Raw genomic sequence first — 22,784 nt, forward strand, 5'->3', positions numbered from 1 at the left:
ATAAAAATAATAATAATAACTAGAAGAACAATGACAATAATAATAATAATAATAATAATAATAATAATAATTTCAGTTAGAAAAGCTTACTTTGTTCGTTTTTTTTTGTTTTTTTTAACTCCTCTGCCGATCTTGCTTTTGGTCAAAAAAATGTACACAAAAATAGAAACATAAAACATCCAAATATGTGAAACACAATTCCTCGTTTAACCGTGAATTCAATTTTTAAATACTAATTTCAGTTGGAAACCCTTTTTTTTTCTTCCCCTCTGCTATTTTTATTTTTTAAACTCCGCCGCTGATTTTGCTGACGACCGGAAAAATGTACACAAAGACAGAAACATAAAACATCCGAACATGTGTAAGACAATTCCTTGTTTAACCATAAATTTTAAGTTTAAATTAAAATTTCGGTTAGAAACGCTTTCTAGTTTCGTTTGTTATTTTTTAAACTTCGTCGCTGTTGTCGCTATTGGCCGGAAAAAATATACACAAAGGCAGAAACATAAAACATCCGAACATGTGTAAGACAATTTCTTGTTTAACCATAAATTTCAAGTTTAAATCAAAATTTCGGTTAGAAACGCTTTCTTGTTTCGTTTGTTATTTTTTTTAACTCCGCTGCTGTTGTCCCTTTTGGCCGGGTAAAATGTACACAAAGACAAAAACATAAAACATCCGAACATGTGTAAGACAATTCCTTGTTTAACCATAAATTTCAAGTTTAAATCAAAATTTCGGTTAGAAACGCTTTCTGGTTTCGTTTGTTATTTTTTAACTCCGCTGCTGTTGTTGCTTTTGGCCGGAAAAAAAATGTACACAAAGTCAGAAACATAAAACATCCGAACATGTGTAAGACAATTTCTTGTTTTAATAATAATAATAATAATAATAATAATAATAATAATAATAATAATAATAATAATAATAATAATAATAATAACAATAATATAAATTGTGTGGAAATATGATTTTTTTCAATTATATTTCACCTTTTTTATATACTAATCCTTAATTTATGAAGCTGAATGTAAATACAGACATATAACAAACAAACAAATGACAAGAGTCTATATTCAAAATTTCATTATGGTGACCTTCTTACTATATACATTTATATATTAAGAAGAATTATTAACAAAAGAAAATATATACTGGTGTATATAGATTTAATTATCAGTTCAGATAAGGTAAAGAGAAAGCAAATTTATAGATGTTCTTTATACCTAGGAATTTCAAAGCCCAATTCTTCTCATTAGAAGAAGAGAGAGGGAGATAGGTTACATATAACAGGATGCAACATCTAGCTTAGGCTATATATTAAGGGGAAATTACGAGGGAAAGTTCAAAATATTTTTTTTTAATTAGGCTATACAGATACTTCCGCATTCTATATTTTATCCCTGTAGGTAATTGCAACATGACATGGAGTTTAGTTCAAATACTAATATTTTCCATAAATAATAAATTGGGGGGGGACCAACTTTTAAAAAATAAGCAGAATTTTGACAATTGGTAATGAAAAGATTTTTACTCTCTTTTCCATGTTTCTTAGGAGCCTACCACCAAGTAGGGACCATCCTAATCAACCACCACTAAGAGAGGAAAATCCTGTCAGTAATTGATCACATCATCACTTTTTTCATACATAATTTTTTCTTAACCTTTTATCAATAAAAAATAATAATAATCCAGATAAATATAGGCATTAAATAATATCTCTAATTTCAAGTTATATTAAATAATAGTACACATCAAAAATGTGTGCATGCATAGTATGCATTTTTTGGTAAACTTTATATATATATATATATATATATATATATATATATATATATATATATAGATAGATAGATAGAAAGATAGATAGAGAGAGAGAGCGAGAGAGAGAGAGAGAGAGAGAGAGAGAGATATGCGTATATATATATATGAGGTGCCTTAAATAAGTTTCCAGGTGTTTTCTGTGCAGGAATTTAAAATGATCGTAGATTCTTGAAAATTCAGTATTTTATTGATTATACATTTATGAAATGACTGACCATTTTTATTTGAGGTTCAAATGAATAGCTACAGCAGGAATTGGAATACATGCTATTGACTCTGATTTTATTCGTATATGAACATTACAGGAATTTTGATGCATCAGAATTTAGTTAAAAAACTATTAATAATATATATATATATATATATATATATATATATATATTACTATTTTATTTAATCACATCAATTAATATACAAGGATAATTTTATGCATAAATTTTCAGTATGTACTTCAACAGTGCTCAATACATTAATAGAGCTAGGTAATAAGTTATGAAAATATATATGGCAATTAAGCTACACAGAATACCCCGTATTTCATCATTGTGAGAATTTGTGTGTGTGTGTGTGTGTGTGTGTGTGCATATAATTATTTCCACAGCTCATAAGAGCCATGGCAACCAACAATCCAGAAGTCAAAGATTCAAGGCAGGAAGAGGGTGATCATGTTGACAAACTAAAAAAAAATGTTGCATCAGAGTGAATCCCATGAAAGTATTATATATATATATATATATATATATAAAGTCCGAATATATATATATATATATATATATATATATATATATATATATATATATATATAAAGTCATGAAAGTATTATAGAACAATTAAGTTAAGTTGTAGGGAATCGTAACATGACACAGCGTTTCGTTCAAATACTAATATTTTCAATTAAAATAAAATTCTTTTGTTTTGGAAACCAAGTTACAAAAAAACATCAGAGCTGTAACGATTGGTAATGAAAAGTTTTTTTATTTCGTTTCCACGTTTCTTAGGCTTCTTCAACTAGTGTGATTCAGGCGCTAGCCTCTCTCTCGAACGAGAAGAATCCTGTAAGTAACTGATCATATTTTCACCTCTTTCATAAAGAGTTTGTCCTTAACATTTTATCAATAAAAATTAATGATAATATAGATAAATATAGGCATTAAATCCTGTCTCTAATAATACACGGTCAATAATTTGTGTCTGCAAAGTATGCAATTTTTAGTATATATATATATATATATATATATATATATATATATATATATATATATAATAGCATACTTAAATCCTTCTTAGATAAGAGAAAAATCCAGGTTGTCCTTGACAGTCATAAATCTAAACAATATGATATAAATGCGGGAGTGCCTCAGGGGTCTATCCTTGGACCTCTGTTATTCCTGATATTCATAAATGACCTCGCTGACAAAATTGTCTATAAGATGGATATATATGCTGACGACACCACACTCTATAACAGACACAACAGGAAAACAAATGAGCACATATCTAAAGAAATGGCAGAAAAATTAGAGGATGACCTCCGATCCGTAGTGGAATGGGGATAAAAATGGATGGTCACATTCAATGCTGCCAGAACTAAACTTGTTTTCTTCAATAATTACAAGAAACCTTTTCAACTAAAATCAGAACTTTAACGATTGGTAATGAAATTTTTTTTATATTTCTTTTCTCCGTTTCTTAGACGCCGTCAACTAGTGTGATTCAGCCGATACCCTCTCTCCCGAAGGAGGAGAATCCTGTAAGTAATTGATCATATTTTCACCTTTTTCATACAGATTTTGTCTTTAACATTTTATCAATAAAAATTAATAATAATATAGATAAATATAGGCATTAAATCATGTCTCTAATAATACATTTTAAAAGAGATTAGTGCATGGTCAATAATTTGTGCCTGCAAAGTATGCAATTTATATAACATAATTAAATCCTTCTTAGATAAGAGAAAAATCCAGGTTGTCCTTGACGGTCGTACACCAAACAATATGATATAAATGCGGGAGTGCCTCTGTTATTCCTTATATTCAAAAATGACCTCCCGGACAAAATTGTCTGTGAGATGGGTATATATGTTGATGACACTACACTCTATAACAGACACAACAGGAAAACAGATAAACACATAAAAGAAATGGCAGAAATACTAGAGGATGACCTCTGATCCGTAGTGGAATGGAGCAAAAATGGATGGTCACATTCAATGCTGCCAAGACTAAACTTGTTTCCTTCAATAATTACAAGAAACCTTACCTACCACCAATAACAATGGTCAATGACTCTTTATCTGAAAGTACATCTTTTAAACACCTCCGCCTAACGTTCACAGGAAACATGAGTTGGAACAATTATATTGAGAACATTGCAAGGACCGCTGCGAAAAATGTGGGTTCTCTCTACCGTGCTAGAAAGCTATTAACGACCGAAAGTATCCTATACATCTATAATGCCACCATTCGCCCATGTATGGAGTATTGTTGTCATATTTGGGCTGGTGTATCTGCCACTAGTCTCTCGCTCCTAGACAAAGTTCAAAAGAGAGAGTCGTCAATCTGATAGGTCCTGAACTGTCATCTAAACTTAAGCCTCTGCCCATCGACGAAACGTTGCATCCCTCTGCCTGTTCTACAAGTACTTTTACGGTGAATGCTCTGACGAACAAGTACTATTTTCTAATGTATTGGATGTGGAATTGTGTTCACTAGCAAAAGATCTAGGTAATTTGCATATTCTTATATAAACATTTATTTTAATTAATTTCTTATGACTTTTTTTTCGGTTTTCTTATGGGAGGATCATCTTTATTATGTGTAATTATATTCATGCAGATATTCTATATGATTTATACTTGCATAATATTTGCCTAAAAAGTTTACAGTAAACAAAAAATTGTTTTCATGTATATTTATGTATACGTATATATTTTTGTTTAATCTATCTGTGTGTGTGTGTGTGTGTGTGTCTGTGTGTGTGTGTGTCTACATTTTCCTACGCATTAATTCTTTCAATTTTCAGTCTACAGACTTAAAATTTGATATATATAGTATTGAGATATGGGAAAATCTTTCATCGGTTTTCACACAAAAATTTGGCTGTTAAGGGGTCAACGTTCAACGATTTGACCTTTGATAACTCTACTAAACTACTCCGACACTTCTGTGTCTAAACAATTGAAATTTTAGATATAGGTTCCTTGGACATGGATCTAACTTAATAACTTGATTTGAGCCCAAAACAATAAATGTTAAGAGGTCATAATAGGGGTCAAAGTTAAATAAAAAATTGACCTCTGCAATCTCTACCAAATTACTCAGACAATTTCTGGTCTAAACATTTGAAATTTTACATAAAGGGTATTCAGAGATAGGGTAAGCTTTTAATCGGTTTGGGTCAAAAAGTTTTAGTTACCAATATATAAATACATGTATGTATGTATGTTTGCATGTTTTCCTAAGACTTTGGATTGTCTAGCTTTAATTTAAACGTAAGTCACTTCAGGTTTGGCAGCGGTCGTAACAGCAAAGGCGTTAGGGGTTTTTTCTCTGTTCTTTTCTTCCTTCACGATACGGGTTCCAGCCTGCCTTCCTACTACCACTTTTTTTTTTTTTCTCAACATACACATCCGAACACCCGGGCAACGCTGGGCTTTAATTTTAGTATATATATAAGCCTGAGGAATCCTAGAGTGGATGAAATGCGGAATATTCAGTGTAGCTTAACCGGCATATATATTTTATAACTTACTATATATATTACTAGCCTGGAAAGGCTACAAGGGAGAAAACTATGAAACAAAAACAAGCAAAACTTATCCCAAAGCAGATAAACTAACGCTGGCTTGCTTGGACACTATATATATATTTTATGACAGTTGGTAAAAGTGAACCTATATGGTTCCGTGTGTGTGTGTTTGTGTGTAGATATAATTATTTCCACAGCTCTCAAGAGCCATGACAGCCACCAATCTAGAAGTCAAAGAGTGAAGGAAGGAAAGGGTGATCGGTGACAAACTAAAAAAAATTGTTGCATCGCAGTGAATCCCATAAATAATTATACATATTACTAAATACCATGTACATATATTGGAAATTTACTTTTCAATGTCCGAATATATATATATATATATATATATATATATATATATATATATATATATAATATATATAATATATATATATATAAAGTCCGAATATATATATATAATAAATATAATATATATATATATATATAAAGTCCGAATATATATATATATATATATATATAATAAATATAATATATATATATATATATATATAAAGTCCGAATATATATATATATATATATAAAGTCCGAATATATATATATATATATATATATATATATATATATATATATATATATATATATATTTATAAAGTCATGAAAGTATTATAGAACAATTAAGTTAAGTTGTAGGGAATCTTAACACGACATAGAGTTTCGTTCAAATACTAATATTTTCAACTAAAATAAAATTCTTTTGCTTTGGAAACCATGTTACAAAAAAAATCAGAATTTGAACGATTGGTAATGAAAAGTTTTTTTTATTTCTTTTCCACGTTTCTTAGGCTTCTTCAATTAGTGTGATTCAGGCAGTACCCTCTCTCCCGAACGACGAGAATCCTGTAAGTAACTGATCATATTTTCACCTTTTTCATACAGAGTTTGTCCTTAACATTTTATCAATAAAAATTAATAATAATATAGATAAATATAGGCATTAAATAATGTCTCTAACTTTGAGTTATTTTAATAATAAATATTTAAAGAGATTAGGGCACAGTCAATTATTTGTGCCTGCAAAGTACGCAATTTTTAGTAAACTTTATCTATCTATCGATCGATCGATCTATCCATCTATCTATCTATCTATCTATCTATATATATATATATATATATATATATATATATATATATATATATATATATATATATATTACTGGCTTGGCTAGGCTACAAGAGAAACAACTAAAAACAATTTTTAGTAAACTTTATCTATCTATCGATCGATCGATCGATCGATCTATCCATCTATCTATCTATCTATCTATATATATATATATATATATATATATATATATATATATATATATATATATATTACTGGCTTGGCTAGGCTACAAGAGAAACAACTAAAAACAAGCAAAATTTATCCCAAAGCAGCTAAACTAAAGCTGGCTTGCTTGGACACTATATATATATAAGTATAGGCAAATTTGGGCATATTTTATAAATTTTATGACAATTGGTAAAAGTGAACCTACATGGTTCTCTTTTACTAATTATCATAAAATGTTAACTATAAATAAATAAAATAAGATTATAATAATAAAAATTCTTGCAAATTTTTATGTAGTTTCATCCCATGAATCCCAAAATATGAGCATTTCAATATTCGCTTTTGCTACCAGAATAGATATAATCTATCTATATGTATACATATAGATGAATATACCACTTTTTGAGACTAATTTATGAGTTCAAAATCTCTTGCAACTATTGACCAGAATTAAACATATGAAAGGTCATTGGAAAGCTAATGGCCTTAATTGTGTAATCAGCTATGTGACATTTGCCCTGAGGGTGACACGTTCTTGTTTCAAAAAACAGGGATCACTTTTCTATATCAACTAACATAAAATGACCACCCACTTTATAGTCACCTCTTTGGAGGGTCCTTTTTTGAGGGGATATGTGTAATTACAAAATATCAACTATGTGACATTTGCCCTGAGGGTGACACGTTCTTGTTTCAAAAAGCAGGGATCACTTTTCTATATCAACTAACATAAAATGACCACCCACTTTATGGTCACCTCTTTGGAGGGTCCTTTTTTGAGGGGATATGTGTAATTACAAAATATCAACTATGTGACATTTGCCCTGAGGGTGACACGTTCTTGTTTCAAAAAGCAGGGATCACTTTTCTATATCAACTAACATAAAATGACCACCCACTTTATGGTCACCTCTTTGGAGGGTCCTTTTTTGAGGGGATATGTGTAATTACAAAATATCTAATATTTCCTCAAAACCCCTGGCCTTGATGGAGGAGGGACTAAAACTTGCCGCTATGGTTTCAAATGATCTGAAATAACAGCAAGGGGAGACTTGATTCTAAATATTTTTCATGCTATATCTCCCCTTTTTCTGGTTTAATACATAAAGTAAATTTTACAGTGTATAAAGATTATTTGATACTGGAGATATTCACAATCGTACACTATTTCCAAAAGAGGGTTGGTATAATATATGATAAATATTTCGAATCAAGTTTTGTTTAATGTCAATTGTTGAAATTTAGGAGGTGGTGTCAATTTCCGAAATGTTGGCAATATGGAATACGGACCTTACTGAAATAATATCGTTAATGTTTAGAAAGTTATTCTTAATATAGGGAGAAGAAGGTATTTTTAAAAACTATTTTGTATTTTTTCCTAACAATTTAATAAATAATAAACTGACATTCGGTATACAGACCATGCTGAAATAATGTTTACATATGTATTTAAAATATCTGCTGAGTCCTATTCTAGAAATATTATTTCGCTTGAAATTATAGTGTCGGTGGTGGCTGTAGTGGGAAAAGAAACACAGTAATGACGAATTTTCTGTTGAAGCAAGCGTTGCCTAATAACTAACCAAGACTATGTATTTATTAAGAAATTGTAATGATTCATCTTCTAATAGTGAATTAATTTTTCTTAACATTATGATGGCTATGGTGGGAAGAGAAATTAGTTTATGTTGTACAATGCATGTTGAAAATACATTAAATGTTTCATATATATATATATATATATATATATATATATATATATATATATATATGATTATTTCCACAAAAATATTCATGTGGCCCGATTGTTACATAAGGGAGGGAGAAGAAACGGATTTGGACTTGGACACTTTACTTGAGGGATACTGGTACCCTGGTGATGACGTGTCCATTTTACTAATGAAGAGAAGAAGTTTACGACGATGAGAGAGAGAGAGATATTACAAGTGTTAAGAGACGAGAGAACGGGACCCAAGATCCTTTAAACCGTTTGTCTGGTGGTTAGGACACTTGTGGATGTATGTGTTTATATATAGAAGTTCATACCTGGTTTTGCTGCTCTGGGAGAGTCTTCATCTGGGTTGAGCTCTCTTGCTGTTTTCGCCGGAATACACAAGATGAAGACAGATGTTGGGTTTTCAACCTTTTATTCTCCCAGGCATGATCTGCAGATGTCGCCATCGATGGTCTCCACTGTGGGTACCTACCACGTCCCACGTCTGGGGCGCGCATCTCCCCCTTACTTAGGAGAGAACCATTTTAGACTTCTGCTCGGCTTGGCATTTTCTGAGAGACTCAACGTTTCACCAACCTTGCCACGTAGCATCACATGACATCCGGTTAGATGAAACGTCACTTCCTGCAACGTGGATTTACTACAAAAATATCTCTCTGACCTCCTCCCACCCTCTCCCTCTCTCTCGATCTACTATCTAATAGAGACAGAGAGAGAGAAAATAGAGAGAGTATGAAAGAGCCAGAGAGAGAGAGAGGAGAGATGCTCTTTAACATTCCTCCACCCCTTTTTTATCAAAATGTATGGCAAGCCATACATTTTTAATAACTAACTAACTAAAAAAAATAATTATGTCCGAAGTACATCTTTATTCTTTCACTTTCCGGACTCACCCCTTTTCCAAGAAAGATCAGGCACCAGTACTCTTCTACAACACTATCAACCCTTCTGCTGCTTCTCGAAAGTCCCTCCTCGACATTAACTTGCTTCCAAGTTAGACAAAGATACAGCTTTGCAGATATACATCTTGTCTAGGCGGTCGCATTGTTGGATATTTTCCACTGACTCTGCTCTTTATTTGGACCACTTGGCCAAACAAATGGAGACTCCATTTTCGATCACTTTTTCGAAATGGGGCCAGCATATCGCAATTACGACCAGAACGTCGGATGCTCCATGTTGGTGGTAGTTTTATCGCATGGGGACTCGAACCCCAGACCCTCAGATTAAAAGTCTGATGCTCTACCGACCCAACCATCCCACTCGCGTTCTCGACTTTCAGCATAGGCCTAAGTCCCAGTTTTTTTTCCTTTACTGTAATGCCCTGACGTCTTTCTCTGAGTGGTCCTATTACTGGAGCTTTGTTCTATTCAATCTACTACTTCGGGACTTCACAAAGCTCTTCTACTAACTCCCTTGGTTGGTCTAAGCCAAGATACGCCTTCACACTGATTCACTCGGAGCCTGTTTGAGTTCCTGGAACCCGACAAGATACGGAATCATCACTCTCTAACTAATGCGCCAAAGCTTACTTGCGCATCGATTTCTAACTAAGTAGCTTTCCCTTTGTGATTTTTCCGTATTCCCAGCAAGTCCCAAGATTCCAACCCAGATATCCCTCACACATTCCTCTAAAAAAATAAAAAAAAATAATAAGGCTCTATCTTGTCTCTTACGTAATCTGCATCTTTCCCTTTCTTCTATCTCCCCGTGATTAGGCTTGGTACCGACTGTCCAGTCGCTCCGTACCCTGAGGAATTATCGCGACCTCGCACGCCAGACTTTTGTTGGACAAGACTTATTGCCGTTGCTTGGGCATACGTGGCATCTTCCAACTCACTGGAACCACTAGTATTGTTTTAACAGGGTACTCATTACTCTAAAATAGTATTTCCCCTGCCAAATTTTCTAATTTGTGACAATACCGTGGCTTATAAAAAAAATAAAACAACAGAAAAAACTGCTTTCTACAGCCTAATCGCCTTGTAATTCTCATGAAAAAAATGCAACTACGCGCTAAACGTCCCTAAAATATAACTAAACCAACCAAATCTATTCCAAAATAATTTAATTTAATAATACCAATTAAATTCACCCAGCATGGTTTTTTTTTAAAATTTGGTACCTTTAATTCACAATAGGGTAACATTTTACTTCTAAAATTCTTCCTCCACCCCTTTTTTATCAAAATGTATGGCAAAGCCATACATTTTTAATAACTAACTAACTAAACTAAGGAGGGAATACATACGCTACCCGCTGGCAAGAAGACTGTCCTACGATAAATCGATAAACTCAAAATTAAATAAATACAACAATAAAATTGCCATGTAGCGCTACCCTGCGCTCTTCAAGGTCAAACTCCTTCATGACCCCATGGCTTCTTCGTACCCATCTCGGGACTTCCAGAGCATCCTTTGCTCCCGGTCGACACTACTCGTGGTCGATAATTTCACGGCTCCTAGCCGAACAACAATAAAACACAAAATCGAGGTCCATCTGCCTCCTACTTACATCTCAGGATTTACGGACAATCTTCTTTACTCCTAGGTAGCACAAAAACAAAAACAAAAAAAATCCCATCCCAAACCTTCACCATTTCACATCAAATGTTCTTAATTAATTTACCTCCTCTATGACTATACTTAATTGGTCCAAGAGTAATCAAGTCGGTTTTATTTATTCTACCCCATTTACCCCCCCCCCCGTGTGGTCAACACACAATGGACATGTCCTCCGACTGTCCATATTAGTTACAGAGATCGCCCATTTCTCTATAACTATCTCGTGCTTCCCTGAGCACCTACCAAAATACGGATTTTTTTTTTTAAATTTATTACGAGGACGTTCTGTACCGCCCTCCACCGACTTACGCATCCGGAACAAAAAAAATCTGTCGAAACTACAAGAACAAAACAACAAACAAAAAAAATATGTATACATGACCACCTCGAAACTAGAATAAATACCGACTGACTTCCTGACCTCATTACTCATAATCCAGCAAACCGTCTGCCTGTCCAACTACTGTATTTCGATTAAAAAAAAAATCCTTATTCCTTATTCTTTTGTCTTCCGACATCATCCCATTTTAAAATTCTCATTTATGTTTTCCTTGCATAATCCCGTTATCTCAAAAATTATTATTGATAATTGATATACCTCTATCCTGTCATCATCTTATTTTTAAAAAATTAAATTACATTGACACCACGTGGCAAGACCATCGATGCCCCCATCTGCTATACAAATACAAGATAACAAAAGTACAGAAAAAGAAATACAGAAAAATACACATGGCAACTCAACAATACTTAACAATATTCAATAATACTTAATTAATATATACTTAATTAATTCACTTATAACTAACAACTTTCAGCAAAGTTCAACAAAATTATCACAGATCAAATTGTCCACGTAAGCAAAGTTCAAGGGTTTTCTGAAACTAAAAAAAAATCATTATTCTTTTACAATTAACCACAGAATTAAATTAAAAAGTTCCGCTTCTATTCTATTCATATAATTATAATTTACTTAAAATTAATCCGGAGGGATGCCACATCACCAACCTGATTTTTATTTATCACCTAATACTTTCGACAATAGTATAATTTCTTCTTTTTTTTTTTTTTTCAAATCTAAAATGACATCTTGCTATTCCGAATGCATTTAAAAGTTCACTGTCCCTTATTTTTGTAACGCTTTGCTAAATTCAACAATGTCAAATGACTGACAGGTTTATAAACTGTGGACAAGCTCGATGTCATTTGCTTCAACATTGTTCGTTTGTGTTGTCTTGTCTATTTAAATATATATATACGTTTTTTTTTTCTTTCTCCGTGTTTTCAATTCTTTCTCTGTGTTTTTCAATTTTATTTTTATTTTTAATATGGTAAATTAATTTTCTTTTCTCTTTTGTTTTTCAGTCGTTTTCAAAGCTTACAGCGTATTTTTAATTTTGGAGTTTAATTTTCTTCTAAATGCGTATGGTATTCTTCATGCCTTTGCTATCTTTTTTCCTTCTTCTTCCTTCCTCTCTCTCTCTATCTTTCTCTCTCTCTACCCGTTTTTCACTGTTCTTCATTTATTCTCTTTTTCTCTTCATTTTCACTATTCTTTCTTTTTTTATTCCACTGTCTCTTCTCCGTTTTTTTCTCCTTCCTTTTTCCTCAATTTCTCTTCTTGTCTTTATTTTTCCTCGTTATCTCTTTTTCTCGTTATGTCCGTGGCAATCCAGGTTTCGATATATATGCCCCATGCGAGGGCAAGAAGGTCAACGGCACCAAATAACAGATATGTTACATAAGGGAGGGAGAAGAAACGGATTTGGACTTTGGACACTTTACTTGAAGGATACTGGTACCCTGGTGATGACGTGTCCATTTTACTAATGAAGAGAAAAAGTTTACGACGATGAGAGAGAGATATTACAAGTGTTATTTCTTCTTTTTTTTTGGGGGGGGGTTCAACCTTTTATTCTCCCAGGCATGATCTGCAGATGTCGCCATCGATGGTCTCCACTGTGGGTACCTACCACGTCCCACGTCTGGGGCGCGCATCTCCCCCTTACTTAGGAGAGAACCATTTTAGACTTCTGCTCGGCTTGGCATTTTCTGAGAGACTCAACGTTTCACCAACCTTGCCACGTAGCATCACATGACATCCGGTTAGATGAAACGTCACTTCCTGCAACGTGGATTTACTACAAAAATATCTCTCTGACCTCCTCCCACCCTCTCCCTCTCTCTCTCGATCTACTATCTAATAGAGACAGAGAGAGAGAAAATAGAGAGAGTATGAAAGAGCCAGAGAGAGAGAGAGAGAGAGGAGAGATGCTCTTTAACACGATATCATTTTAAAGACTATCTATTAAACAACCTAAAGGAAATTTTTTTCCATTTCGTCTGGTTAAAAAATGTCAAGTTAAAAAAATAATAAAGGCAGGAAGAGTATGATCATGATGAAAAACTAAAAAGATGTTGCATAAGATTGAATCCCATAAATAAGTATACATTTTTCTAAATACCATGTATATATATTGGAAATTTATTTTTAAATATCCGAATATATATATATATATATATATATATATATATATATATATATATATATATATAAGGGGGTTAGAACAGTAGTCTAAAGAGCAGAGTGTATTTAATTGTGGTAGTAAAATTACTAATTTAATTAAAATACAATAAAAGAACAGTGCTTGTTGTAATTCAAATATATAATAAACTTGATCGGCAAATATCTTAGAGCTACTTTAATATTTAGTAATGTGATTGACAATTTAAAATTTAAATTAGAATTAAAAATTAAAAATCTGTTTCATAAGAAGGAACAACAACAAAGTCAATAATTTGTACGATCGTTTCGGAAACAATGTTTTTAGTGTGATAGACATTAAGCCACACACAATAATTTTGACATATCGTTTTTATTAAACAAAGTCTCCTCATCAGGAAGAATATTGGGTGTTTTTTTTATATATGTAAAAGACACCATAAATAAACCTAGCATTTTTAAGTAAGGCAGATGTATCTTTTAATTGTTCGCCTTTTGAAAACCGTAATTATCGTCGAGGCATTCATTTGGATGCTGATTGTAGCCTATAAACGCATGAAAATAGATTGGGGAATCATAACATAACATGGTGTTTCGTTCAAATACTAATATGTTTTGAAAGAAATAAAAATATATTTTTTTTTAGAAACCATATTAGAAATAACATCTGAATTTTAACGATTGGTAATGAAAAAATTTTTATACTTCTTTTCCACGTTTCTTAGGCGCCTTCAACGAGTGTGATTCAGGTGATACGCTCTCTCTCGAACGAGGAGAATCCTGTAAGTAATTGATCATACTTTCACCATTTTCATACAGAGTTTGTCCTTAACATTTTATCAATAAAAATTAATAATAATATAGATTAATATAGGCATTAAATCATGTCTCTAACTAATAATACATTTTAAAAGAGAGTAGTGCTCGGTCAATAATTTGTGCCTGCAAAGTCTGCAATTTTTAGTGTATATGCATATATATATATATATATATATATATATATATATATATATATATATATATATATATATATTCAAGGAAGACAATTTGTATATAGATCACAATTATTAGAAGTTATTTTTTTTAATTGAAATAAATAAATATATATATATATATATTTGAATATAAAAATAACTTCAAATAATTATATGATCTATATACCAATTGTCTCCCTTGAATATGTATGTATATATATATAGAGAGAGATATATATATATTCAAGGGAGACAATTTGTATATAGATTAATAATTTGTGCCTGCAAAGTCTGCAATTTTTAGTGTATATATATATATATATATATATATATATATATATATATATAATAACAATAATTAAATCCTTCTAAGATAAGAGAAAAATCCAGGTTTTCCTTGACAGTCGTACATCTAAACAATATGATATAAATGCGGAAGTGCCTCAGGGGTCTATCCTTGGACCTCTGTTATTCTTTATATTCATAAATGACCTCATTGACATAATTGTCTATGAGATGGGTATATATGCTGACGACACAACACTCTATAACAGACACGACAGGAAAACAAATAAACACATATCTAAAGAAATGGCAGAAATATTAGAGGATGACCTCCGATCCGTAGTGGAATGGGGACAATAATGGATGGTCACATCCAATGCTGCCAGAACTAAACTTGTTTCCTTCAATAATTACAAGAAACCTTGCCTATCACCAATAGCAATGGCCAATGACTCATTTTCTGAAAGTACATCTTTTAAACTCGTCAGCCTAACATTGACAGGAAACATGAGTAGGAGCAATTACATTGAGAACATTGCCAGGACCGCTGTGAAAATCGTGGGTTCTCTCTACCGTGCTAGAAAGCTATTAACGACCGAAAGTATCCTATACATCTATAATGCCACCATTCGCCCATGTATGGAGTATTGTTGTCATATTTGGGCTGGTGCATCTGCCACTAGTCTCTCGCTCCTAGATAAGGTTCAAAAGAGAGTCGCAAATCTGATAGGTCTTGAACTGGCATCTAAACTTCAGCCTCTATCCCATCAACGGAATGGTGCATCCCTCTGCCTGTTCTACAAGTACTTTTACGGTGAATGCGCCGACGAACTGCAAGCACTTCTACCCCATCGACGTTATATACCCCCGACAAACCCGACAAGCAGCAAAATCCCACCTCTTCACGGTAGAGATCCCTAGATATAAGAGAGCCTTTTACTCCAGTAGTTTCTTCCCCAGAACCACTAGACTTTGAAATTCCATTCCGGGTCCCTGCTTCCCCAACTGTACTGACATGCAGAAGTTTAAGTGTAACGTGAACACACATTTTGTTGCCCAACTCCCTACACAGTACCCCTGATGCTTATGTACCTGATAGTAGGTTCCTACAACAAATTGGCAATACGCCTTGTTTGGAGTGAAAATGCAATAAATATATATATATATATATATATATACTCCTATAAATGTGTTTTTCTTTTGTGTGTATTGATATTCATATTAAAAATCCTCTTTTCTATTTATTTAAAAAGAAAATACAATTTTCTTAAATATGGGATGTTGAATAGCATTCACTAGCAAAAGATCTAGTTAATTTGCATATTCTTTTAAACATTAATCTTAATTCCTTATGAGTTTTTTTTTCGGTTTTCTTATGGGATGATCATCTTTAGTTAACAATTTTGTGTAATTATATTCATGTAGATATTCTACATGATTTATACTTGCATAATATTTGCGTAAAAAGTTTACAGTAAACACAAAATTGTTTCCATATATATTTATCTATACGTATATATTTTTGTTTAATCTATCTATGTGTGTGTGTCTATGTGTGTGTGTGTATGTGTGTGTGTGTGTGTGTGTGTGCATGTGTGTATACATCTTCCTACGCGTTAATTCTGTCTACAGACTTAAAATTGATATATAGGGTATTGAGATTTGGGGAAATCTTTGATCTGTTTTCACACAGGAATTTGACTGTTAAGGCGTCAAAGTTCAACGACTTGACCTTTGAGAACTCTACAAAACTCCTCTGACAGTTTTGTGTCTAAACAATTGAAATTTTAGATATAGGTTCCTTGGACATGGATCTAACTTAATAACTTGATTTGAGCCCAAAACAATAAATGTTATGGAGTCATAATAGGGGTCAAAGTTAAAAAAAATAGACCTCTGCAATCTCTTCCAAATTACTCAGAAAATTTCTGATCTAAACATTTGAAATTTTACATAAAGGGTATTCAGAGATAGGGTAAGCTTTTAATCGGTTTGGGTCGAAAAGTTTTAGTTACCAATTTATAAATATATGTATGTATGTTTGCATGTTTGCCTAAGACTTTTGACAGTGGCGACGGATTTTCCAAGATCAGTATCGTTATGAAGTTCGACCTTTCAGACGACAAATATCGAAATATTGGCTAAAAACATTAATATCTCCACCTTCAACTAGGCATTTTTAATATGTGGCGGCGCCTTTTTCGCCGATATTTTTGAATTTCATCCCGTCCTTTCGATTGTCTAGCCTTAATTTAAACGTAAGTCATTTCAGTTTTGGCAGTAGTCGTAACAACAAAAACGTCAGGTTTTTTTTCTCTGTTCTTTTCCTCCTTCATGATATGGGTTCCAGCCCGCCTTCCTACTACCACTTTTTTTTTGTTTGCTCAACATACACATCCAAACACCCGGGCAACGCCGGGCTTGAATGCTAGTATATATATAAGCCTGAGGAATCCTAGAGTGAACGAAACGCAGATTATTCGCCATATATATTTTATCACTTACTATATATATATATATATGTTTATATATATATATATATATATATATATATATATATATATATATATATATATATATATATATATATGAATAAAAAAGAATGCGAAAAGTATAAAAGCTTATAACTTTTTTTTATTCGTTTTTAATTGGTGACGTGCAGGAATACAAAATAATAATATTATGAAAAAAAATAAAAAAACTTTCTGGGAAGGCCACAGGGGAAAAAACTATGAAAAAAACAAGCAAAATTTATCCCAAAGTAGATAAACTACCACTGGCTTGCTTGGACACTATATATATATATATATATATATATATATATATATATATATATATATATATATATATATATATATATGAGTGTAGGAAAATTTGGGTATATTTTATAAATTTTATGACAATTGGTAAAAGTGAACCTATATGGTTGTGTGTGTGTGTGTGTGTGTGTGTGTGTGTGTGTGTAGATATAATTATTTCCACAGCTCTTAAAAGGTATGACAGCCAAAAATCCAGAAGTCAAAGACTGAAGGCAGGAAGAGGGTGATCGGTGACAAACTAAAAAAATTGTTGCATCACAGTGAATCCCAGAAATAATTATACATTTTACTAAACACCATGTACATATATTAGAAATTTATTTTTAAATGTCCGACTAAAGTCATGAAAGTATTATAGAACAATTAAGTTAAGTTGTAGGGGATTTTAACATTACATAGAGTTTCGTTCAAATACTAATATTTTCAACTAAAATAAAATTCTTTTGTTTTGGAAACCATGTTACAAAAACAAATCAGAATTTTAACGATTGGTAATGAAAAGTTTTTTTATTTCTTTTCTGCGTTTCTTAGGCTCCTTCAATTAGTGTGATTCATGTGGTACCCTCTCTCCCGAACGACGAGAATCCTGTAAGTAACTGATCATATTTTCACCTTTTTCATACAGAGTTTGTCCTTAACATTTTATCAATAAAAATTAATAATAATATAGATAAATATAGGCATTAAATAATGTCTCTAACTTTGAGTTATTTTAATAATAAATATTTAAAGAGATTAGTGCACAGTCAATTATTTGTGCCTGCAAAGTACGCAATTTTTAGTAAACTTTATCTATCTATCGATCGATCTATCTATCCATCTATCTATCTATCTATCTATCTATCTATCTATATATATATATATATATATATATATATATATATATATATATATATATATATATATATATATATATTACTGGCTTGGCTAGGCTACAAGAGAAACAACTAAAAACAATTTTTAGTAAACTTTATCTATCTATCGATCGATCGATCGATCGATCGATCTATCCATCTATCTATATATATATATATATATATATATATATATATATATATATATATATATATATATATATATATATTACTGGCTTGGCTAGGCTACAAGAGAAACAACTAAAAACAAGCAAAATTTATCCCAAAGCAGCTAAACTAAAGCTGGCTTGCTTGGACACTATATATATATAAGTATAGGCAAATTTGGGCATATTTTATAAATTTTATGACAATTGGTAAAAGTGAACCTACATGGTTCTCTTTTACTAATTATCATAAAATGTTAACTATAAATAAATAAAATAAGATTATAATAATAAAAATTCTTGCAAATTTTTATGTAGTTTCATCCCATGAATCCCAAAATAGCATTTCAATATTCGATTTTGCTACCAGAATAGATATAATCTATCTATGTATATACATATACATATAGATACATATATAGATACATATAGATGGATATACTACTTTTTGAGACAAATTTATAAGTTAAAAATCTCTTTCAACTATTGACCAGAATTGAACATATGAAAGGTCATTGGAAAGCTAATGGCCTTAATTGTGTAATCAGCTATGTGACATTTGCCCTGAGGGTGGCACGTTCTTGTTTCAAAAAGCAGGGATCACTTTTCTATATCAACTAACATAAAATGACCACCCACTTTATGGTCACCTCTTTGGAGGGTCCTTTTTTGAGGGGATATGTGTAATTACAAAATATCAACTATGTGACATTTGCCCTGAGGGTGACACGTTCTTGTTTCAAAAAGCAGGGATCACTTTTCTATATCAACTAACATAAAATGACCACCCACTTTATGGTCACCTCTTTGGAGGGTCCTTTTTTGAGGGGATATGTGTAATTACAAAATATCAACTATGTGACATTTGCCCTGAGGGTGACACGTTCTTGTTTCAAAAAGCAGGGATCACTTTTCTATATCAACTAACATAAAATGACCACCCACTTTATGGTCACCTCTTTGGAGGGTCCTTTTTTGAGGGGATATGTGTAATTACAAAATATCAACTATGTGACATTTGCCCTGAGGGTGACACGTTCTTGTTTCAAAAAGCAGGGATCACTTTTCTATATCAACTAACATAAAATGACCACCCACTTTATGGTCACCTCTTTGGAGGGTCCTTTTTTGAGGGGATATGTGTAATTACAAAATATCAACTATGTGACATTTGCCCTGAGGGTGACACGTTCTTGTTTCAAAAAGCAGGGATCACTTTTCTATATCAACTAACATAAAATGACCACCCACTTTATGGTCACCTCTTTGGAGGGTCCTTTTTTGAGGGGATATGTGTAATTACAAAATATCAACTATGTGACATTTGCCCTGAGGGTGACACGTTCTTGTTTCAAAAAGCAGGGATCACTTTTCTGTATCAACTAACATAAAATGACCACCCACTTTATGGTCACCTCTTTGGAGGGTCCTTTTTTGAGGGGATATGTGTAATTACAAAATATCAACTATGTGACATTTGCCCTGAGGGTGACACGTTCTTGTTTCAAAAAGCAGGGATCACTTTTCTATATCAACTAACATAAAATGACCACCCACTTTATGGTCACCTCTTTGGAGGGTCCTTTTTTGAGCGGATATGTGTGATTACAAAATATCAACTATGTGACATTTGCCCTGAGGGTGACACGTTCTTGTTTCAAAAAGCAGGGATCACTTTTCTATATCAACTAACATAAAATGACCACCCACTTTATGGTCACCTCTTTGGAGGGTCCTTTTTTGAGGGGATATGTGTAATTACAAAATATCAACTATGTGACATTTGCCCTGAGGGTGACACGTTCTTGTTTCAAAAAGCAGGGATCACTTTTCTATATCAACTAACATAAAATGACCACCCACTTTATGGTCACCTCTTTGGAGGGTCCTTTTTTGAGGGGATATGTGTAATTACAAAATATCAACTATGTGACATTTGCCCTGAGGGTGACACGTTCTTGTTTCAAAAAGCAGGGATCACTTTTCTATATCAACTAATATAAAATGACCACCCACTTTATGGTCACCTCTTTGGAGGGTCCATTTTTGAGGGGATATGTGTAATTACAAAATATCAACTATGTGACATTTGCCCTGAGGGTGACACGTTCTTGTTTCAAAAAGCAGGGATTACTTTTCTATATCAACTAACATAAAATGACCACCCACTTTATGGTCACCTCTTTGGAGGGTCCTGTTTTGAGGGGATATGTGTAATTACAAAATATCAACTATGTGACATTTGCCCTGAGGGTGACACGTTCTTGTTTCAAAAAGCAGGGATCACTTTTCTGTATCAACTAACATAAAATGACCACCCACTTTATGGTCACCTCTTTGGAGGGTCCTTTTTTGAGGGGATATGTGTAATTACAAAATATCAACTATGTGACATTTGCCCTGAGGGTGACACGTTCTTGTTTCAAAAAGCAGGGATCACTTTTCTATATCAACTAACATAAAATGACCACCCACTTTATGGTCACCTCTTTGGAGGGTCCTTTTTTGAGGGGATATGTGTAATTACAAAATATCAACTATGTGACATTTGCCCTGAGGGTGACACGTTCTTGTTTCAAAAAGCAGGGATCACTTTTCTATATCAACTAACATAAAATGACCACCCACTTTATGGTCACCTCTTTGGAGGGTCCTGTTTTGAGGGGATATGTGTAATTACAAAATATCAACTATGTGACATTTGCCCTGAGGGTGACACGTTCTTGTTTCAAAAAGCAGGGATCACTTTTCTGTATCAACTAACATAAAATGACCACCCACTTTATGGTCACCTCTTTGGAGGGTCCTTTTTTGAGGGGATATGTGTAATTACAAAATATCAACTATGTGACATTTGCCCTGAGGGTGACACGTTCTTGTTTCAAAAAGCAGGGATCACTTTTCTATATCAACTAACATAAAATGACCACCCACTTTATGGTAACCTCTTTGGAGGGTCCTTTTTTGAGGGGATATGTGTAATTACAAAATATCAACTATGTGACATTTGCCCTGAGGGTGACACGTTCTTGTTTCAAAAAGCAGGGATCACTTTTCTATATCAACTAACATAAAATGACCACCCACTTTATGGTCACCTCTTTGGAGGGTCCTTTTTTGAGGGGATATGTGTAATTTCAAAATATCAACTATGTGACATTTGCCCTGAGGGTGACACGTTCTTGTTTCAAAAAGCAGGGATCACTTTTCTATATCAACTAACATAAAATGACCACCCACTTTATGGTCACCTCTTTGGAGGGTCCTTTTTTGAGGGGATATGTGTAATTACAAAATATCAACTATGTGACATTTGCCCTGAGGGTGACACGTCTTGTTTCAAAAAGCAGGGATCACTTTTCTATATCAACTAACATAAAATGACCACCCACTTTATGGTCACCTCTTTGGAGGGTCCTGTTTTGAGGGGATATGTGTAATTACAAAATATCAACTATGTGACATTTGCCCTGAGGGTGACACGTTCTTGTTTCAAAAAGCAGGGATCACTTTTCTGTATCAACTAACATAAAATGACCACCCACTTTATGGTCACCTCTTTGGAGGGTCCTTTTTTGAGGGGATATGTGTAATTACAAAATATCAACTATGTGACATTTGCCCTGAGGGTGACACGTTCTTGTTTCAAAAAGCAGGGATCACTTTTCTATATCAACTAACATAAAATGACCACCCACTTTATGGTCACCTCTTTGGAGGGTCCTTTTTTGAGGGGATATGTGTAATTACAAAATATCAACTATGTGACATTTGCCCTGAGGGTGACACGTTCTTGTTTCAAAAAGCAGGGATCACTTTTCTATATCAACTAACATAAAATGACCACCCACTTTATGGTCACCTCTTTGGAGGGTCCTTTTTTGAGGGGATATGTGTAATTACAAAATATCAACTATGTGACATTTGCCCTGAGGGTGACACGTTCTTGTTTCAAAAAGCAGGGATCACTTTT

At 32.9% G+C, this 22,784-nt stretch overlaps 1 protein-coding gene across 1 annotated transcript in view; it reads left to right on the forward strand.

Moving 5' to 3' along the window:
• Positions 1 to 2,754: 2,754 nt before the first annotated feature.
• The window catches only part of LOC145284021 (uncharacterized), a 70,280-nt gene continuing 50,250 nt past the window's right edge, over positions 2,755 to 22,784 (forward strand). The window contains exons 1-5 of the mRNA XM_080133110.1: positions 2,755 to 2,879; positions 3,518 to 3,574; positions 6,420 to 6,476; positions 14,438 to 14,494; positions 18,322 to 18,378. The gene's annotated coding sequence lies outside the window, so the exon portion shown is untranslated. The remainder of the gene's footprint in view (positions 2,880 to 3,517; positions 3,575 to 6,419; positions 6,477 to 14,437; positions 14,495 to 18,321; positions 18,379 to 22,784) is intronic.

This window comes from Euprymna scolopes, chromosome 8 (assembly GCF_053919585.1).
Source record: "Euprymna scolopes isolate OS-2025 chromosome 8, ASM5391958v1, whole genome shotgun sequence".
NCBI lineage: Eukaryota > Metazoa > Mollusca > Cephalopoda > Sepiida > Sepiolidae > Euprymna > Euprymna scolopes.